This window comes from Canis aureus, chromosome 33, assembly GCF_053574225.1.
Source record: "Canis aureus isolate CA01 chromosome 33, VMU_Caureus_v.1.0, whole genome shotgun sequence".
NCBI classification, from domain to species: Eukaryota; Metazoa; Chordata; class Mammalia; order Carnivora; family Canidae; genus Canis; species Canis aureus.
Genome location: NC_135643.1, coordinates 26,545,062 through 26,566,436, shown reverse-complemented (window position 1 = coordinate 26,566,436; position 21,375 = coordinate 26,545,062). Strand labels below are relative to the sequence as shown.

The 21,375-nt window shown below is 38.2% G+C and overlaps 1 long non-coding RNA gene across 3 annotated transcripts in view; it reads left to right on the top strand.

The window, feature by feature from the left end:
* The first annotated feature begins 17 nt into the window (after nucleotides 1–17).
* The window catches only part of LOC144303803 (uncharacterized), a 78,458-nt gene continuing 57,100 nt past the window's right edge, over nucleotides 18–21,375 (top strand). The window contains exons 1-4 of one of the 3 annotated variants that reach the window (XR_013370776.1): nucleotides 18–95; nucleotides 5,721–5,911; nucleotides 7,044–7,165; nucleotides 10,855–10,890. This is a non-coding gene — a long non-coding RNA (uncharacterized LOC144303803). Of the gene's footprint in view, nucleotides 96–1,799; nucleotides 1,858–5,720; nucleotides 5,912–7,043; nucleotides 7,166–10,854; nucleotides 10,891–21,375 lie in introns of all 3 variants that reach the window. The other 2 variants (XR_013370775.1, XR_013370774.1) reach the window with 2 other exon arrangements.

Sequence of the window (21,375 nt, the reverse complement as noted above, 5' to 3'; positions counted from 1 at the left end):
ACATCACCATGCCATATCCTATTGTCTAGAAGCAAGTCACTGGGTTCAACCTATACTTAAGAGAGAGGACTAAGCATGGGAGTAGATACTAGGAGGTAAGGATCATTGGGCACCATGAAAGTCGGCTTCCCACAACCACTAACCATAATCAGTACAAATTCAACATAGTCCAGCAGAATGTTGTGTATGACAGGAGGTCAGTACTGCCATATTCCCAAGGAAAATGGACTCTGGCAGAGAATTTGTTAGGTTTACCTGAGTTGAATTAAAAAAAAAAAAAAAAAGCATTATTCTAGAAAATTAAGGCTAAAAAAAAGAAGAAAGAAAGAAAGAAAGAAAGAAAGAAAGAAAGAAAGAAAGAAAGAAAGAAAGAAAGAAAGAAAGAAAGAAAATTAAGGCTATTATGGGGAAATATTTTCCTAGAAATAGTAATAGGAGTCTTAAAGGGAGGGACATCCAGTCAAGGGAAAGATGAAATCTGTCCCATAGGTCATCAATCAATAATGTCCAACTAAAGCATTTTATGCTTTGGGATTTTTGTAAGGTGCCTGGTGGGGCATGAAAAACATAGAAGATACAGAGGGATGAATCGTTCAAAGGGAAGATAGAACAAGCTAATACATTTAACTGCTTTAAAACAAACAAACAAAAAAACCCAAACTTTAAAATACTATTAGAGATTTTAACCCACATGTGTCAAGGAGTATAACACTGTGACCACTGAAGGTCTGGGTGTCATACCTAACTCCAGGTTCCTAGGAGAGTTTCACAATTCTTAGTGGCTATAGGGGAATGGCAATGCCAAGGCTATTTGGATGGATATACAAGGTGATTGGAGAGGAATTTGTAGGATATATCAGAAAATTAAATAACAAGCGTGTTTCAGAAGCAATAAGATATGGCATGATTGTTAAGAGCTTCGGTTCTGCAGTCAAAATAAATTTGCTTGTTAGCACCATTACTTAGTAGCTGTGTGAGCTTGGGCAGGTTGCTTAATTTTTTCGGGCCTCCGTCTCCTTTAACTGGAAAATGACTTTACCAACAGTATCTACTTTGTGGATTTGTTTTGAGAATTAAGGGCAATAATGTATAGACCGTTTAGTGACACACAGTGAATGTCCACTAAATATTACTGTATATAAGCTGATGTTTGCATCAGAGAGGAGATAGAGAAAGAGATGAGATAGAGTGATTCAAGGCTTTGGTCAGGGATGTGGGAAGAATGCTGGTACTATTCACTGATGAAGAGTAACAGTACCAGTACCACACCAGGTGGGGTAGGGTGACATATTATTTAGATGAGAAATTATAAGGTTAGTGTCAGGCTTGTGAAATTTGAAGTGTTAGCATGTGACAGTATCTTTATGTGTTCAGGTAAAAGGTTAAGTCAGTAGGTGACAACTGGAGATACCATGTTCTTATGACAGCTCATAGTTGATCCATCCAAGATGAGCACCTGACCCTTTCCCATGATAGTACTCCCAGTTAAAATGGATTTATTCAAGACCCATCCCCAAGCTGAGCCAATCAATATCTTTTTTTTTTTTTAATTTTTATTTATTTATGATGGTCACAGAGAGAGAGAGAGAGGGGCAGAGACACAGGCAGAGGGAGAAGCAGGCTCCATGCAGGGAGCCCGATGTGGGATTCGATCCCAGGTCTCCAGGATCGCGCCCTGGGCCAAAGGCAGGCGCCAAACCGCTGCACCACCCAGGGATCCCTCAATATCTGTTTTTAGAGATTTGGAGTTGTGACCAAGACATTACAGCCCAGTCTACTCGTTCTTTGTATCAAAACAGATATAAACTCTGCACAAAGGAAAATGAAACTGACATACTGAAAAAGAAAGAAAAATAGGTAAGAAAGGCTACATGTTTTGAGTCCCTGATCTGAGGCTTTGCTAAGGTTCAACTTCTTTCTTGTCTAGGATACTTTTAATTAAGTATCTTTTAAATTTTTATGCTGGTTCAAGTTTGGTTGTTATTACTTGCAAATTCCCAACTAATACCAAGAAGCCATGTGTAGGTGATAATTGCGGGTGTTTGGAGTGAATGGACTCCCTGAAGGAATAGGAAGTACCTGGAAGGGAACAGAGAAGGTGCAGTGAGAATGAGAATGAATGGAAAATCAAGCTGGGGCAGGGGTGGGGGCATGGGAATTGAGGTGAGACTGGAGGGACAGGTGGCTAGCCCACTCAAATACTGGAGTGGCCAGTGAGAATGAGATCGAAGGAAAGCCCACTGAACTTAGTTTTTAATTTTAATTAAAGCTTTTAATTAAAAAAAAGCTTTTAGTTAAGATTAGCTTCTCTTTTTTGGCATTACCACCGGTAATTTTAAAGATACCTACCATCCTCCACAGATTACCTGTAATGAAATCTCTTTTTAAAACTTTTTGGAACTTGGCAAATGGTGTTTCCTCCTTTAGTTCTTAAGAACACACATGTTCAGTGTCTGTGTTTAATTTAGAATTGTTGGGCAAGGGATTGACTGCATTAAATCTACATTGGTTATGGCTCAAATAGTCTGATCTTTTAATGGTGAGTTTACTGATCTGGGCTGAGTCAGTGTTGAGTTTAGGAACCAGCTTAGAAACAGCTGGAAGGAACATCATCGTGGCCACTGCAAAAGATAGGAGAAGGGGGTATTTCAGGCAGCTCCAGGAAGGCTAGCATGCAGACCTTTGGGCAAAGGAGTGACCCTAGTCAGATTGAAGTGTGGCCCAGAAGAATGGAGCTGATGGGAGATAGGCTTCTCTGAGGGTGGAAAAAGACTCCGAACAAGTGAATTGAGTACGTTGTAGTTGATGGCAACCAAGTAACAAAGTAGCAAATTGTCTAGCTTTTTAAACACCAGACTTGATGTAAATAAGGGTGAAACGCCTTATGGAAAGTAAAACTGAGGGTCGGCAAAACACACATTGAGAAACATAGGATACTCCTTACTCCCTGTGCTCCCTTTTGTTGTTGTTATTGTGTGGTTCCATGTATTTGTATTTGATAAGGAGATGAACTGATTTGTTCTGAAAAGTGTTTGTGTGTGTGTGTTTTAGGATAAATAGTAGTTTTATTCTTGCCCAGATTTACATTTCTGCAGGCCTAAATCACTGTGTCTTCTACTAGCCAAAAGAGTCACACAGGCCTTCTAGAAGCACTGACTGAGGCTCTGGATGAGAAAAACTCAAAGATGTCCACTAATAGTACTAGAGGCACCTCAAGGGCAGCCCCGGTGGCACAGCGGTTTGGTGCCGCCTACAGCCCAGGGCGTGATCCTGGGGACCCTGGATCGAGTCCCACATCGGGCTCCCTGCATGGAGCCTGCTTCTCCCTCTGCCTGTGTCTCTGCGCCTCTCTCTGTCTTTATGAATAAATAAACAAAATCTAAAAAAAAAAAAAAAAAAGAGGCACCTCAAGTCCTTCTGAGCTTCAGCCGTGATCAGAAGGTAGAAAACTGCATCCTCAATTTCTCTGTAACGTATCGAGACCTATTTGGACAGAAGATTGAGGCATGTAACCTCAAGTGCTCATAGAAAACGTGAGTTTCAATTAGAACTGCATATCCCCTCCTGAACTGCATCGTCCTTAGGATAAAAGGCACCATTGCCATTATCCCCAGATTCTTTTTCTGTTGTTTTTCGGCCCTAAATTAATTACAAAGGAAACTCTCAAAATCTTCTGCCAAGATTACTTCCAAGAAAGTGATAGACCCATATTTACCCCCTACCAGGCAAATGATTAACTGATTATTATCCTGGGATTAACTCTCCTGTTGCCAGTTTGGCCTTCGCTTGTGTATGGCAAATGCCTGTCAATCCTGAGAGTAAGGGGGATGACGATGAGCTTGCTACCTAAAGGCCAGGTAGTTACCATATATAAAATTGTTTAAAGAAGTCACTGGAAACATGAGGAGTTTAACATCTAACATTGGTGGATGTGGCCACTCAAATGACAATTTTAAAAATTAGCACTACAGAAAAGTGCTTCCTGACAAATTTGGTGAAGGGAACATAAATACAAAGCAGCATCTGTTATGGTTAAAAGTGGGGAAAATGTATACATTTATACAAGCAGGACACAAAAGAAAGTAGCCAAACTGAGGAAGGTGATTATTAGAGTGGTGGGCATCTAGATAATTTTTAAAAAATTCTTGTTGATGTTATAGTATTATGAGTATAGCAAATTTAAAGTAACCAAAGTTGATGGATTTACAGCAAGTGATGGTTTTTTGCTTGAACTACAATAAAAACATCTTAACCTAAACCATGCACATAATCACTGAATCAGAGTGGCCCAAATCCAGATTCTTTGAGCCAAGCAGTTATATGGGGTGATGGATTGGTGAGGCCTCACATCCTAGGATAAGAGCCAAGAGAGCTCAGAAGGGGTAATAGGATCACTTAAGTGAGCTTTCTTTCTCCATAAAGGAGGGCTAATAGCTAAATTCTAAAACTGGGCTGCTCAGAAGTTACAGGAGTACTGGGTTTGCAGCTAGTTACAAAGAGAAAAAAATAAATACACGTCAATTTCTTCTGGGAAACAGTCCATGAAGATAAACAATAACGATGGTCTGGTGATGATAAATTGTGCATAGAAAATTGATCAGAAGAAAATGAAATTTGTTTATAGAAGGAGATGGGTCTAACTTACTGGAGGTATACATGTTCTGCAAAAGCAATTAGAATTGGAGTCCTTGAAAGAAGGCCAACTCAGCTAGAAAGCAGGAAGTTTCACTTCCCTCCACGTAATGATGTAGATAAAAATATGGACATTCTATGCCTGTCTGTTTCCAATGAACATTCGTTTTGCATATTAAACTTCAAGAAGACACAGCAGTGACTTCTGAAAATCACAAAGGCTCTAGTTGAGTAGACGCAGATGGCTGTAGCAGTCCTCGATGTATGCTGAAATTTTGAGGTCTAAATTAATCTAGTGGTGAAAAGCTCAGACTTAGGAGTCATATAGATTTGGGCTTAAATTCTACTTGTTACTATCTGCATGATCGTGGGCAATGTGCTTCAACTCTCTGAGTCTCTTTCCTCATCAGTAGAGTGGGGGTATGAATACTCTCTTTGAGATCACTGTGTAGTATTGAATGAAATCTACTCAAGATAGTTTAAGAAGAAAGGAGAAATAATTGTAAGGATATGGGTGTCTTACGAACCCCTAAGGACAGGAAGTGTAGTGGGCCTCATAAACAAATGAATCTGGGAACTGAAATACAGTCTGGCACTGATGTGACTTCTGAGTCAATTAAGGCCAAATGGTCTTTGTATCATTCTTCATTCTCTCCAAAGACTTGAAAATGGATCCAACATGGCCTCTCCAGTAGAACATTTATTGGTTATAACGTTTAACACAGACCAACTTGGTGATCTATATACAACTACAAATTCTTACCAGAACGAATTTCACTGGCACAGTTTACCTAATGTCAGGTCTGAAGTCAACTGTGACCTGGTAGATAAGGATCTTGTCATATGAAGGTCAACCCCTTCATGGAATGTTAACAGTAAAGGTGTGGGAGCAAATAGAAAAGGATAGGTTTCTCTATAACTGAAACTTGACTTGCTGAGCATCAAGTGAGATAATATACGTGAGGAATAGGGCCTGGCATGCAGCTCAAGAAATGGGAGACTGTGAAATAATACAGCTGATAGACAAGGGCCATTAAATCTCATCCACTGAATCTTTTGAAATTGTATTTTCTTGCACTTATCATCAGAGAAGGAAGCTCACAGAAACATTATCATCTCATGTCTCTGAATAATTTCTTTCGTGACTGAAGTGGCCACTATGAAAAGGACCTACCTCAGCAGCTCATGTTACTGTGATCAAGTTCTGCCCAGCTGGTGAACACTCCCGTCCTGCCTTCCATCTCTGCAGTCCCTTTGGAGCTTTCCATAGGTGTTTAATGTGAGTAGGTGCCTGTTTGAAAATCTAGCTAGCAGGGGCATTTGGGTGGTTCAGTGGTTGAGCATCTGCCTTTGGCTCAAGTCATGATCCCAGGGTCCTGGGATCGAGTCCTGCCACGGGCTCCCTGCAGGAAGCCTGCTTCTCCCTCTGTCTGTGTCTCTGCCTCTCTGTGTGTCTCGCATGAATAAATAAATAATATCTTTTTTTTAAAAGCTAGCTAGCAAAATGACTAAATTATTTGGACATTTTCCTTGAGTTTATATAAAAGGCATATAGCTATTGACTAACTTTTTTTCTGACATGACTCTCTCTTCTTTCATTGATTTTTTTAAAATTTTTATTTATTTATGATAGTCACAGAGAGAGAGAGAGAGAGAGGCAGAGACACAGGCAGAGGGAGAAGCAGGCTCCATGCATCGGGAGCCCGACGTGGGATTCGATCCCAGGTCTCCAGGATCACGCCCTGGGCCAAAGGCAGGCACCAAACCGCTGCGCCACCCAGGGATCCCTTTCATTGATTTTGATGAAATTATAGAGTACCAGAAGCAAGACATAGGGTTCAATTGAAAGCTCCATTGAAGTAGTATTTATCCTTTCTGAGCCCCTCTTCTTGGTCTGTGAGAAAGTATTCCCCAAGCAGAAAGAAGCAGTCAGTCCCCCCAAAAGCCAAGCTCAGCTGAAACACAAACTACTATCCAAGATGTGCCGTTTCATTCCTGCTTGAATTGGTTGTCTATTTTTAGAATTTAAATATCCCCTTTCATTAAAGAGACATTATGAAATAGGTATGAATGCACTTTTTCTCTCACACCTGCAGCAGTTGGGTTTTCTAGGTGGGTGCTGTCTATAAAAGAAAAATTATCCGAATAAACATGTGCTCTATAATTGATACTGCATAGTAGGTAACTTCAAAAAATTCAAAAACCCAAACACACTGAATCGTTTCTCTTTGAGATAATTTGAATGTATTATTGTGCCAATGAAAGAAATACCTTCACTTGTTGGACTGTCAGGTTTGAACAACCAAGAAATATAAAGGATGGCGAAAAGTCAACTTTTCTCTGAAAGATTTTTTAGTGATTTCATAGTGGGAGACATTACCTAACACATTTCCTTCTTTTCTTACTTGCAGCTTTCCAGAATTTACCCTTCAGGGTTAAGTTCTACTTTAGTCTAAGGTCAATATTTATTTTAGAAGCAAGTGTGCCAATGCAATTGTTAGAAGACATCTCATAGAAAACCAGGACACATGAGGTATGAGAGGAAACACACACTTCACACATGTCAGTGAAATGATTATGGTTACCTCTGGTTTAGGCTGGAGAACCCGAGGGAGAGGTCCAATCTTCAACCTGGTTTGGGATAATATTAGGAAACTATATTTGCCCTGCCTGGACCCAATCCACTCCAGTGCAGACTTCCTGAAACTTCCCAAATGGCCTTGTTAGACTGGACTTAGCAGCCCCTCCACTGCTAGGGAGTAAAGATACGGTTTCATGGTGGGCACATCACATCTCGCTGACATGTTCAGTATTGTATGGACATTGTGGAGAACATCAGAGGTGCTCTTGTTATTAAATGGCTAGGATAAGGACAGATGGAGAGAAGGAACCAGACCTTAATCCTGATGCTCAAGTGGCCTGTTCTGGGCCTTATATCAGTGGCCACTATCTTGTCAACTCAAACTTCTTTCCCAAGCCTGACCTGTGTGTCTCACTGCCTGTTAGGTATCTCCAGTTGGAAAATCCACAGAGGTTGGCATGTCCCAAAATTGAACTCATGATGTTTCTTTCCAAATCATATACCTCCATTCACGAATGGGTTTCAGTGTCCATTCGCATGCCTAAGCCAGAAACCTGGGAGTTACTCTTAGCGATTCCTCTTCTATTTGTCTCTGTGTTTAGTTTCACTCAGGCCAGTTCTACCTCTCAGTAAACCTATGACTTTGTGGCTTGCACTATTCTTGGGCTCTTTTAAAGTCCACCAACTAGAGTAATTTCTTAATTAAGAAATTGGTTAGTTTCCTAAAAGTGAGTCATTTAAAAAAATACAAATGAGGGAGCGCCTGAGTGGCTCAGTCAGTTGAGCATCTGCCTTCCACTCAGGTCATGATTCTGGGGTCCTGGGATGGAGCCCTGCATCTGGCTCCCTGCTCAGCAAAGTGTCTGCTTCTCCATCTGCCATTGTTCCCTGCTCGTGCTCTGTGTTTCTCTCAAGTAAGTAAATAAAATTTAAAAGTACATATAAATGAATTTTCTGTAAGAAAAGTGGCAGCATCAGAGGTATATCTATCCAAATAAGTTAGAATAGCCATATTGTAGTCATGTAAACTATAGAGAATTTCTAGAAAAATAAATGTACCAAGTATTTTTTTTTCATTAAAAAAATGTTAATGACAGTGGCCCAACAAACTACTGATTCAAGCTTCGCTATCCTCAAACTCTGATGCGCTTACAAGTTCCCTGGAGACCTTGATAAAATGCAGATTCTGATCTAGTTGGTCTGGGATAGGGCCTGAGTCTATTTATTCATGAGAGACACAGAGAGAGCAGCAGAGACATAGGCAGAGGGAGAAGCGGGCTCCCTGTGGAGAGCCTGATGCAGGACTTGATCCGGGGACCTCAGGATCCCTACCTGAGCTGAAGACAGAGGCTCAACTGCTGAGCTACCTAGGTGCTCCTGTTCATTCACATTTCAAAGAATTCTTGCCCCACATCATCTCTATCCTACTGGAGGAAGTTTCAGTCTTGGCTCTTACAGATTAGCAATAATGTGCTACTTTCCCTCTGGAAGGGAATCCCTCAGATGACCCGTTCACATTTTTTCATGGTAGGTAATAACCTCTATTTTTATACCAAGGGTAGAAGCTTCAACTTGCATGAATCCCAGTGGCATTAAGTGACATTTTACAGACATGTGAACTCTTAAAAGATTAAAAAATAAGAAAGAAAAACACCACTCTGGGAATACATGTGTTCACAGCGTGTGAACATAAAATCCCTTCAACAGCCACTGAAATGTCACTTTCCAACCTCCTTAGCCACTCTCAGTGGGAGAGAGCTTCCATTGGACAGCAAAAGACTCCGAAAACATCGTCAGGCAATACAAACCTAGTTATCCTGGACATAACACATGAGTATTTTCCCTAAGACAATTGTGAAGTTTTCCATCACTTTATTTTGAAAATGCAAAGAGTTGTAAAGGCTGATATTTCCCTAAGACAAAATTTTTATATATTTTTTACCCGGAGAAGATCATGCTATATGTACATCAGCAGCTTGCACTTTTTTCACTTAATGTTGATATTGGGCATCTTTATGGATACTATAGTTTTTAGCATATGGTTTTTGATACCTGAGTAACCCTTTTAAAAACATATTTTTATGCATTTTGAAATTGTAGTTAAAATCCTTTTGGCCTGAGGTGGAGGGTTCATATTCATTAATTGAAAAAAATTAGTCATATGACTCGGAATTACATTGGATTGCTAACACTTCTGGAATGCTCCCTCTATACCAGATACTAATACTAACTGTGTTACAAGCATTATTGCATTACATTCTGAGGCAAAATTTAATGTAGGATGTTTCAGGCTACTATGCAGAAGCAAATCGCTGCTCTGAGCTGTCTGCCAAAACCATTCTGCCTTCAGCATTGTGTTTCCTTATTTGTCCTAGCATTTACAGTGACAAAAACAAGCCTTGACTTCTTATGAAATATTAGTTCTATTTAAAACTGAATATTAACTACTTATTGCTAATGACAGGAATGAAGAGAGAAAGAGAAGACAGTCTAAAGAAAATCACTTGGATAGATGAATTAGTGGCACGTCATTTTGGCAGTGTTTCAGGCCAGCTCCATAACCAACTTTATCATTATGAAAGAATTTCAGTGGGCATTCCTGCTTAGGTGCAAGACTACTCAAGTGGAAGAGCAAGATCTAATAAAAAATGAAAAATTATTTACTTTACAGTAGTTAGGCAGGCACAGGATAGGAAGCTCTAAATGGAAATGGAAAGTTATTTGGGAGAAAGCCAGGTACTTCTGTAGGCACTGCCATGGTCATCAGATGGGTGATTTACAAGGACCAATCCCTGGTGAATGCTGAGGCCTGTTGTACCGGGTCCTTTGAATTGGTCTTCTCTCTGTTCCCTCTGGCACTAATCTAGTTCAAGTTTCTGTGATTTCTCATCTAGGCTGTTAGAGCAAACTCCCACTTGGTCTCACTCCCATGCCCGCCCTGACCCAGCTCATTTTTTACACTGGTGACAAACCCGCCTTTAAAAATGCAGATCTGACTTTGTCATTCCTCTACAAATCCTTCAGTGATGCTCTGTCAAGTACAGGGTGAATGGAGTCTCAGCACTCTTCTTGGCACACGAGTTCCCCACAGCCTGCCCTCTCTTCTCTCTTCACTCACTTTCCCCTACCCCTTGACTCTGTGCTCCAGAAATACCATGCTGCATACAGTTCCCCAAAATATACTAGGGCACTTCATTCTCAGGGGGCCATACGCCACTCTTTGCATCTGGAACCACTGGTTACTGTGGCCATCTCCAATGCATGTACTATCTGTTTTGCTTACTTATTCTCAGAACCTAGCGCAGCACTTACAATATATGTGGAATAAATGCCCCCCCCCCTTTATTTCTTCTCCTACCTCCTCTGTGTTAACTACGATACCTGTAACATGCCTCAGGTGATGCAATTTTTTTTCATCATATGGCAATTTTTTATGTCCCCGTCTTCTCCTATTAGAGAGTAAAGGGGTTGAAGTTTGTAACTGAAGACAATTTCCCATTCATCTTTGTGGGGTAAGTATTTAGCACAGAGTCAGAGTTCAGTAGTTTTTTGGTTGGTTGGTTGGTTGGTTGGTTGGTTGATTGATTTTTACATGGATTTCAGTATATGACTTTTTCTTCTATGTATTTATTCATTTTCAGATAAATTCTTCTAGGTGGGATTCCCTCAGCCGAAAGGTATAAACATATTTTTGCTTCTTAATACATATGACCAGATTGCTCTCAGGATGTCACCAGTTAAGTGTTTCATTACTTCGGAATGCCAGCAGTACCATATGAATGCATTCAATATTACCACAACTTCATTTATATCTGTTGGATGGTTTTAATATTTATTATTTTTAAAAATAATCTAGTAGGATTATGTGCATGGCAAATGGCATGGCAGATTGTTTTTAGATAGATTTTTTTCAGTTTTTCTAAGCTGCTTACTTCAAAAAGAGAAAGGAAAAATCTGGAAGAGTGCAGGGAAGGAGGAACCTCCAGGGTGTGCTGGGATCACATCCAGAAATTTCAGCACATTTCTCTTCAGTGCTCCCCCACTTTCATTCTATTGGCTTATTATTTTAGCATTGGAAGTCCAACCTGCCTCGGGTTGGACTTTCAAACAGGTCACTCTTCAAAGATGAGTCGAACTTTTGTTGTATATGAGATTAATCTAGAGAAGTTATCCTTAATTAGGATGAGTAATTGAGGCAAACCCTCTTTTTCAACTTTTCCAGCTCTGGTTAGGCAGCTTTCCAACATTTTCTTGAGTTCATGGATGATTTCTGACTTTTAGACATTTTAGTTCACTGAAGTGACATTTATTTAGTAACATCGAAGTCCTCTGGGTCTGTCTTCCTCATCCTCACCTTCTAGGTCTCTGAGCCATTTGAGGTAGGAAATATACCTGAATGACAATCTCACACCCACGCTGAAAACGTACCTACTAAGTGACTAAGTTCGCATCTTTCTGAATCTGCAGAACCTGCGGTAGAGCCTCTTGCTGTTTACTTTCCTAAGAATCCCGGGATGCTAATCAAGGGTAGGGGAGGTGGGTGGAGAAAAGAGAAGCGCGGAGCAGGGGAAAGGAAGCACTCGTGGCAGCTATTGCCGTTCTCATCAGACTTTCTGTTTGGATAGCACATCACATTTGGCTGGGCCTGAAAAGCAAAATCCTCTATTTAATGAGCCAATAAAATGCCTGGAGCACCAGTGGGCTTGGGGAGGCTTGACTCTCCACTAAGCTAAAAGCCGCTAATTGAGCCCGTGTGCCAGCTGGGACCTGGAGGTTTCTACTCAAAGAGCCGTGGCTTTAACATTTTTTTTCCTTCTTCCCCTCTCATGTACAGCCAGCTTCTGATGAGGACTCCGATTCTCCCGAGAGTTAACTGCTATCACCTCAATTATTTTGATTAACCCTTAACTCTGAGAGTCTCCATTTACTGACATGCCACATTAACGGCAATACTCCCGGGTAAATGCCTGCCGGGGGACGGGATAAGCCGGGTCCGATGCCAGGACCATGAGGTTGAACCTTTTTATTTTATTTTTTTTTTTTAAGCTTGAAATCGAATTGTGACTGTTTCTGCTTCAGAAACACACAAGGGAGAAGAAAAGGTTAGCAGGAAAGACCATTTCATGTAATTTTAAGTTAATCTCCCCCTTCAAGTGACAAGTTTGGCTGTGAGATTGCTTTAGTGGGGATTTTTTAAAAAACAAATTGAAGGGAGTCCATTCCTCCATCGTGTGTTTAAATAATTTGCACAAGATATCTGACCCATCATTCCTGGAAGTCCCCAGTATGTGTGCCCTGAGTTAGAGTTGATTCTGCTGGGAGTTTTACATGAACTCTTTCCTGAGATTTGTGGGCTGGTGGTAGAGAATTGTCCTGCGTATTTAAGAAACTTAAAACAGCAAAACAAACAAACAAAAAACAAAACAACAACAACAAAAAACACCCACAAACCATTATTGCCTTAGTTATTCAGGCTGCTATAACAGAATGCCATGGACCGGATGCTTCTAAACAACAGAAATTTATTTGAGTCCTGGAGGCTGGTAAGTCCAGGATCAAGGCACCAGCAAATTCAGTGTCTGATGAAAGAAAGCCAGAGTCCTGGTTCATAGATGACTCTCTTCTTAATGCCCTCACATTTGGAGTCTCTTTTATAAGGGTACTAATCCCATTCACCAGAGCCTAACCTTGTGATCTAATCACTTCTTTAAAGGCTCCACCTCCTAATATCATGATGATGGGTATTAGGGATTAACATATGAATGCTGAGGGTACACAAACCTTCAGTTTCCAGCAATTATGATAGACTAGCTCAACTATAATCGTGGACTTAGAAGCCTAATGTGGTTTTCTTTGAGCTTGATCCAGAACTTGGATCCTATGGTGTGAGATATGATTAAAGAAACTAATTGTCCAAAGTCACTGAGGATCTGGTAGGTTTCTCAAGGTGCATGGAAAGAAATTCAAGGAAATATTCTATAATGATTTCTTTTTTTAAAAAGATTTTTAAAATTTATTTATTAGAGAGAGAGAGAGAGAGAGAGAGAGAGAAACAGGCAGAGGGAGAAGCAGGCCCCATGCAGGGAGCCTGACGTGGGACTCGATCCCAGGTCTCCAGGATCACGCCCTGGGCGGAAGGAGGAGCTAAACTGCTAAGCCATCGCAGTTGCCCTCTATAATGATTTCTATGTCAAGTTTAATACCTACTATGACTGCACATCCTCAAATTTTATATAGGCAATGGGCAAATTTAAGTCATTACAACTTAGGAAAGTATATTCTATTATAGACAAGAGCAGCTTTGTCAATCTTTTGCCATTTCTTTTGCAAAGATATTTCATACTACATTATTCTTCTTTCATTTAAAAACATCTTTAGGGCATTTGATATAATTATCTAGTATAGTTATATAGGATAAAAGGGTCTGTTTAGCATATTTTAGTCAGGAAATAATTCCCCTCTGGTCTATATTTGCACACTGTCTGTACACACAGTCCAGCCAATTGGGAAACCAACTTGAAGACTCATCTTCTAGAGGAATTTTTCCCTTCTTTTTTTTTAAAGGGGGGATGCAGACGGAGAGGGAGAGAGAGAAGCCCAAATAAGTTCTATACCCAGCACAGAGCCCGAAGTGGGGCTCGATCTCACAACTGGAAGATCATGACCTGAGACGAAATCAAAAGTTGGACACTTAACTGACTGAGGCACCCAAGCACCTCGCTTTTGTCTCCTTCCTGTTGCCCTTTGTATCTCATTTCTTCTACATTAATCTCATTTCATTTGAGAACTAGAATTGATATTTCAGAAGAAGTTAAGAAATTAAAAATTGCAAATGAAGGAGGTAAACAGTGAATAAATGGCAAGTCATGCCTAGAAAGTCCTGCTCAGACACCCCCCCCAACCATATTTAAAGGGGTTTTGAGGCTCCTGTATGGAGCTCCTCATGTGTTCTTAATTACAAATCATTCTCATGTTTAAGGGCTTTCCTCCATAAACCAGACTCTTTTTCAAGAAGGTACACATGGCAAAACTTCGTTTGGAAATAAAAATTTAATTTGTATCCATTAAAACTTAAATTGAGGGCAGCCCAGGTGGCTCAGTGGATTAGCATCACCTTCAGCCCAGGGTATGATCCTGGAGTCCCAGGATCGAGTCCCACGTCGGGCTCCCTGCATGGCGCCTGCTTCTCCCTCTGCCTGTGTCTCTGCCTTTCTCGCTCTCTGTGTCTCTTGTGAATAAATAAAATCTTAAAAAAAAAAAAAAAACTTAAATTGAGATCCATCACTGTTGAATAAAACTGGAATCAGTAATAGTTGATAAAATTAATATAGCCATGTATTAAAAACAATTTATTAAAGTAAGTTCCAGAGATTCACTTTAAAATTGAGAACAGATTTTCTTGGCTTTAAGTTTTGAAATCAATCCATATGCTTTAATCCTTCCACTTATCTCAATTGTTCTCAAATGTTGGTGTGCATGAATCAGAAGCAGCTGAAGGGCTTGTTAAAACCCAGATTGGTGGACCCCACTCTGAGTCCTGATTCAGTAAGGCTGGGTTAGGGCCAGAGAATTTGAATTTCTAAAAGTTCCCAGGTGTGATGGGCAAAACTCTAAAGATGTCCTACCAGGAATCCCATCCCCTGGTTATACAATTAGAATCTAGCCTGGGAACTGCTGTGGAAAGCCTTTGCAGATGGGATTCTGGTTGCTAATCAACTGACTTTAAAATAGGAGATTATCTTGGTTTATCTGGGTGGACTCAATGTAACCACATGAGCCCTTAAAAGCAAGAGGGGAGGTCAGAGAGAGTTCAAGCATGAGAAACATTCACTCTGTCCTTGCTAGCTTTGAAGATAGAGGGGGCAGTAAGCCAAGGATGTGGTTGGCTTCTGGAAACTGAGAACAGCTTCAAACACCCCAAGGAAAGAGACCTCAGTCCTACATGGAACTGAATTCTGACAACAACCTGAATGAGCTGGAAAGGGGATTCATTCCCAGAACTTCTAGAAAGAAGTGCATCCCTGATGACACCTTGATTTTGGCCTTGTGAGACTCTTAACAGAGGACCAGCTGAGCCATGCTATGCCCAGACATCTGGCCTACAGAAACTGTGAGATAATAAATTTCTGTTATTTCCATCATTAAATTTGTGATAATATGTTAGAGTGGCAATAGAAAATTAACACACATGGTAATAACACTGCTGCTGGTCCCAGAAACACAACTGGAGAATCACTGGCTTCTTTTTTTATAAATCTTATTACCAACTTACAACTTCTAAAAAAGTTTAATCATTTGCTTTGTTTTTCTAGAGAGTAAACACTAAGGTGAAGGTTGCTATTTTTATTACTTAAAATGAAATTATATGTAAAATGTTTAGAAGAGTACCTAGCCCTTGCTGAGTGTTCAGGAATGAGTAGCTGTAATAATAACTTACATGAGTAGGTGACATTTACCTAAAATGCTCTCTGCCAGGCATTGTGCTAATTATTTACAATGAATTTGCCTCATATTAACTCAATGAGGTAGATGCAATCATTGTTCTCATTCTATAGATGTGCAAACTGAAGTTCAGAGGAACCTTGCCCAGAATCAGGCAGTGAATGAAAAATGGAGGTGATAGGTATACACAGGCAGTTTGATTCTAGAGCCTAAACTCTTCATGGCTATTGATTGCTTATATTTTTTTTCACAGCTGATTACGCATTCATCTTGTTTACCACTCAAGCTAAACATTCCTACATAGTTCTACAAAATAATAAAGCTTAAGCTATATAATTTTGTCTTTTTCAAACTCTGCTAACATCATAAAGCATATCATTCACTGAGCCAGAATCTATTGAACAACTAACTGCATGGCAGGCTCTATGCTGGGATTGAGTTTACAGATTTGTGAGTGGTTCCTACCCCGCTGAATTTATAAAATCGGCAATCATCAAAGTATGTAGAGAAACACTATAGAGTATTCCTAGTAAAATCAGAAACAGTACATCAATGCTATAATCGTTATTATTTACCATGACACTTGTAGTTGCAATGCAACTAGATTTGCCCGAATTAGCAAATAAAAATATAGGACAGCCAGTTTAATATGAATTTCACAAAAACAAAATAATTTTTTAGTATTGATATTTGTAAAATATTGGATGGGAAATACTTAATCTATTGTTTAACTGAACAAATAATTTTTGGTCCTTTATTTTATCTGGCAGATAGACTAAAGAAAACTAAAGATATAGGACTATAATTTGCAACTAATCAACTGAAAAACTATTAGTAGCAACAGAAGATAAGTTAAATGGCGATAAAATATATAAAAGTCAATGGCTTTTGCATACACTAATCGTAATTAGTTGGAAAATGTAACAGATAATAGTACTTTTTAAGTTTGTTAAATTGAGATATATTGGACATATTATACTGCATTAGTTTTAGGTGTACAACATAATGATTTGATATATGCATATTATATGATTACCATAAGTTTAATTAACAACAATAACCACACATAGTTATAATTTTTTCTTGTGATGAGAACTTTTACGATCTATTCTCTTGGCAACTTCCAAATATACAAAGCCATATTGTTAACTGTAATTATCATGCTACATATTACGTCTATAGTACCTTTTAATCTTATAACTGCAAGTTTGTACCTTTTGACCAGTTTACCCATTTCTTCCACCCCCAACCCTCAACCCTTCTTGCCTCTGGCAACACCAATCTTTTCTCTGTCTCTATGAGTTTGGTGTTTTTAGATTCCACATGTAAGTGAGATAATACAGTATTTGTCTTTCTCTGTCTTCTTTTACTTATAATGTCTCCGAGGTCCATCCATGTTGTCACAAATGGCAAGATTTCCATCTCTTTTACCCCTGAACAATATTCCATTGTGTGTGTGTGTATACACATACCACATTTTCTTTATCCATTTATCCATTAATGGGCACTTTGGTTGTTTCCATGCCTTAGCTATTGTAAATAATGTTGCCGTGAACATGGCGGTGCATACATCTCTTCAACATAGTGATTTCATTTCCTTCAGATATATACCCAGAAGTGGGACTCCTGGGTCCTATGGTAATTCTATTTTAATTTTTTGAGGAACCTTCACACTGTTTCCATAGAGGCTGAGCCAATTTACATTCCCACGAACAGTGCATAAGGGTTCTTCTGTCTTCACATCCTGGCCAACACTTGTTATTTCTTGTGTTTTTATAATAGCTATTCTAAAAGGTGTGAGGTGATATTTCATTGTGGTTTTTGATTTGCATTCCCCTGATGATCAGTGACAGTGAGCATCTTTTCAGGTAACTATTGGCTATTTGTATGATATATATCATGAAGCCATTATCAGATAGGATTTGCAAATAATTTCTTCCATTCGATAGGCTGCCTTTTTATTTTGTTGATGGTTTCCTTTGCTGTGCAGGAGTTTTTTAGTTTGATGTCCTCCCACTTGTTTCTTTTTGTTCTTGTTGCTTTTGGTGCCAAATTTAAAAAATCATTGCCAAGACCAATGTCAAAGAGCTTACTACCTATGCTTTCTACTGGCAGTTTTAGGTTGTAGATCTTATGTTCAAGTCTTTAAATTATGTTCACTTTACTGTGTGTGTGTGTGATAAAATAGTCTATTTTCATTCTTTTGAATGTGGTTGTACAGTTTTCCCAACAGCATTTATCAAAGAAACTAACCTTTCCTCATGGTATATATTCTTGGCTCCTTTATTATAAATTAAGTGACCATATATATGTGGTTTAATTTTGGGGGCTTTCAATTCTGTTCCCTTGATCTATATGTCTGTTTTATGTCCATACCATCCTGTTTTGATTAGGATATCTTTGTCATATAGTTTGAAATCAGGAATTGTGATGTCTGCAGTTTTGTTCTTTCTCAAGATTGCTTTGGCTATTTGGGATCTTTTGTAGTTCTATGTAAATTTTAGGATCCTTTATTCTTTCTGTGAAAAATGCCATTGAAATTTTGATAAAGATTGAATTGAATCTGTATATTTTTGAATACTACAGACATTTTAATATCCTTCCAATCCATGAGCATTGAATATCTCCACTTATTCATATCTTATTTCATCCATGTGTTGCAGTTTTCAATGTACAGGTCTTTCATCTCCTTGGTTAAATTTATTTCCAGGTATTTTATTTGATTCAATTGAATAGCATTGTATTTTTAATTTCACTTTCTGATAGTTTATTATTAGTATATAGAAATACAACTCATTTTTCTATATTGATTTTTTTTTTGTATCCTGCAAACTTGCTGAATTTTTTTATTAGTCCCAACAGTTTTGTGGCATCTTTTTTTTTTTTTAATCTTTTTAACCACTTTGGCTAGGACTGCTAATACTATAAAGAAAAAAATAGTGAGCAGACATCCTCATCTTGTTCATGATCTTAGAAGAAAAGCTCTGAACTTTTCACTGTTAGAGTATGATGTTAGCTGTGAACTTATGTTATATTGACCTTTATTGTGTTGGAATATGTTCCTTGTATAGTTGGTTTGTTGAGAGTTTTTATCATGGATGTTGAAATTTGCCAAATGCTTTTTCTGCATCTGTTGAAATGATCATCTAATTTTCATCCTTTTATTTTTTTAATCAAAGTATAATTAATGTACAGTGTTAGTTTCAGATGTATAATTATTTAGCAATTCTGTATATTACTTAGTGCTCATTGGAATGAGCGTACTCTTAATCCCCTTTATCATCCATTCCCCCATCTACCTTCCCTTTGGCAACCACCAGTTTGTTCTCTGTATATTAGAATCTATTCTGTTTGTCTCTTTTTAAAATTTGTTTTCTTTCTTAAATTCCATATATAAATGAAGTGATATGCTATTTGCTTTTCTTTGTCTATTTCATGTAGCATTATGCCCTCCAGGTCCATCCATGTTATTGCAAGTGGCAAGATCTCATTCTTTTTTATGGGTAAATAATATTTCATTGTATATGTTTACCATGTCTTTAAGCATTCATCTATAAATGGACACTGGTTTGCTTCCATAACTTGGCTATTGTAAGTAATGCTGTAATAAACATGTGGGTGCATATATCTTTTAAATTAGTGGTTTCATTTTCTTTGGGTAAATATCCAGTAGTGGAATTACTGGATCATATGGTATTTCTATTTTCAATTTTTTGAGGAAACTCCATACTGTTTTTCACAGTGGCTGCACCAGTTTGCATTCCAACCAACAGTGTGTGAGCACTCTTTGTTTGTTTGTTTGTTTGTTTACATCCTCATCAACACTTGTTATTTCTTGTCTTTTTGATGTTAGCCATTCTGACAGGTGTGAGGTGATATCTCATTGTAGTTTTGATTTACATTTCCTTGACGATTAAGGATGTTGAGCATCTTTTCATGTGTCTGTTTGCCATTGTATGTCTTCTTTGGAAAAATATCTATTAAGCTCTTCTGCCCATTTTAAGTTGTATTATTTTATTTACTTATTTTTTGTGGTGTTGAGTTGTACAAGTTCCTCATGCACTTTGGATATTAAGCCCTTATTAGATATATCCTTTGCAAATATCTTCTATTCAGTGGGTTGCCTTTCTATTTGGTTGATGAATTCCTTCACTATGCAAAAGCTTTTCATTTTGGTGTAGTCCCAGTAGTTTAATTTTGCTTTTGTTTACCTTGCTTGAGGAAACCTCTAGAAAAATGTTTCTATAGCTAATGTCAAATTACTGTCTATGTTTTCTTCTAGGAGTTTTATGATTTCAGGTCTCACATTTAGATCCTTAATCCATTTTGACTTTATTTTGGTATATGGTGTAAGAAAATGGACCAGTTTTATTCTTTTGCATGTAGCTTTCCAGTTTTCCCAGCACCATTTGTTGAAGAGACCATCTATCATTTGTTAATACACATTGTGCTACACCCTGATTAATTTGCATCCCTAGAAGACATCTCACCATGGTCATGGTGTATGATCGTTTAAATATATTGTTGAATTCAGTTTGCTAATACTTTGTTGAGGGTTTTTTGCATCCGTGTTCATCAAATATTTTGGCCTGCAATTTTCTTTTCTTGTAGTGTCCTTGTCTGGTTTTGGAATCAAAATAATAATGGCCTTGTAAAATGAGTTTCTATATTTTTTGAAAGATTTTGAGAACAGTTGGTGTTAATTCTTCAAATGTTTGGTAAGGTTCACCTGTTCTGGACTTCAATTTGTTGAGAGCTTTTCCATTACTGATTCAATCTCTTTACTAGTAATTGATCTGTTCAGATTTTCTATTTCTTCATGATTCAGTTTTTGTAGGTGTGTGTTTCTAGAAATTTACTTCTAGGTTGTCCAATTTTTGGCATAAATTTATTAATAGTAGTCTCTAACAATCCCTCATATTGTGGTATCAGTTGTAATGTCTTCTTCATTTCTGAATATATCTGAGTCCCCTCTTTTTTTTTTTCTTAGTCTAACTAAAGGAGCACCTTTATTCATTTGTCTTTTCAAAAACTAGTTTAACTTTTCTGTTGTCTTTTTTTATCTCTAATTCAATCATTTCCACTCTGATATTTGATATGTCCTTCCTTCTATTAATTTAGGTCTTTCTTTCTTTTCTTTCTTTTCTTTCTTTTCTTTCTTTTCTTTCTTTCTTGTAGTATAAAGTCAGATTGTTCATTTGAGATCTTTCTTTTCTCCAAATGTAGGTGTTTATTATGAACATTCTTCTTAGAATTGCCTTTGTTGAATCATATACATTTTGGTATGTTTTATTTTCATCTTCAAGTATCTCAAGGTATTTTCTATTTCTCTTTTGGCTTCTTCAACCCATTAGTTGCTCAGGAGGAGGCTTTGTATTGTCCATATATTTTTGAGTTTTCCATTTTCTCCTTGTAATTGATTTCTAGTTTCATACCATTTTATGGTTAGAAAAGATGGTTGGTATGGTTTTGGTCTTATATTTATTGAGACTTGTTTTGAGCACGATATATGATCTATCTTGGAGAATGTTCCATATACGAATGTGTATTCTTCTGCTTTTGGGTAGAATGTTCTGGAAATGTCTGTTAAGTCCATCTGTCTAATGTTGTATTTAAGTCCAATGTTTCCTTATTGATTTTCAGACTGGATAATCTATCCATTGATGAAAGTAGTGTGTTAAAGTCCCCTGTGTAAATTGTATTCCTGGTTATTTCTTCTT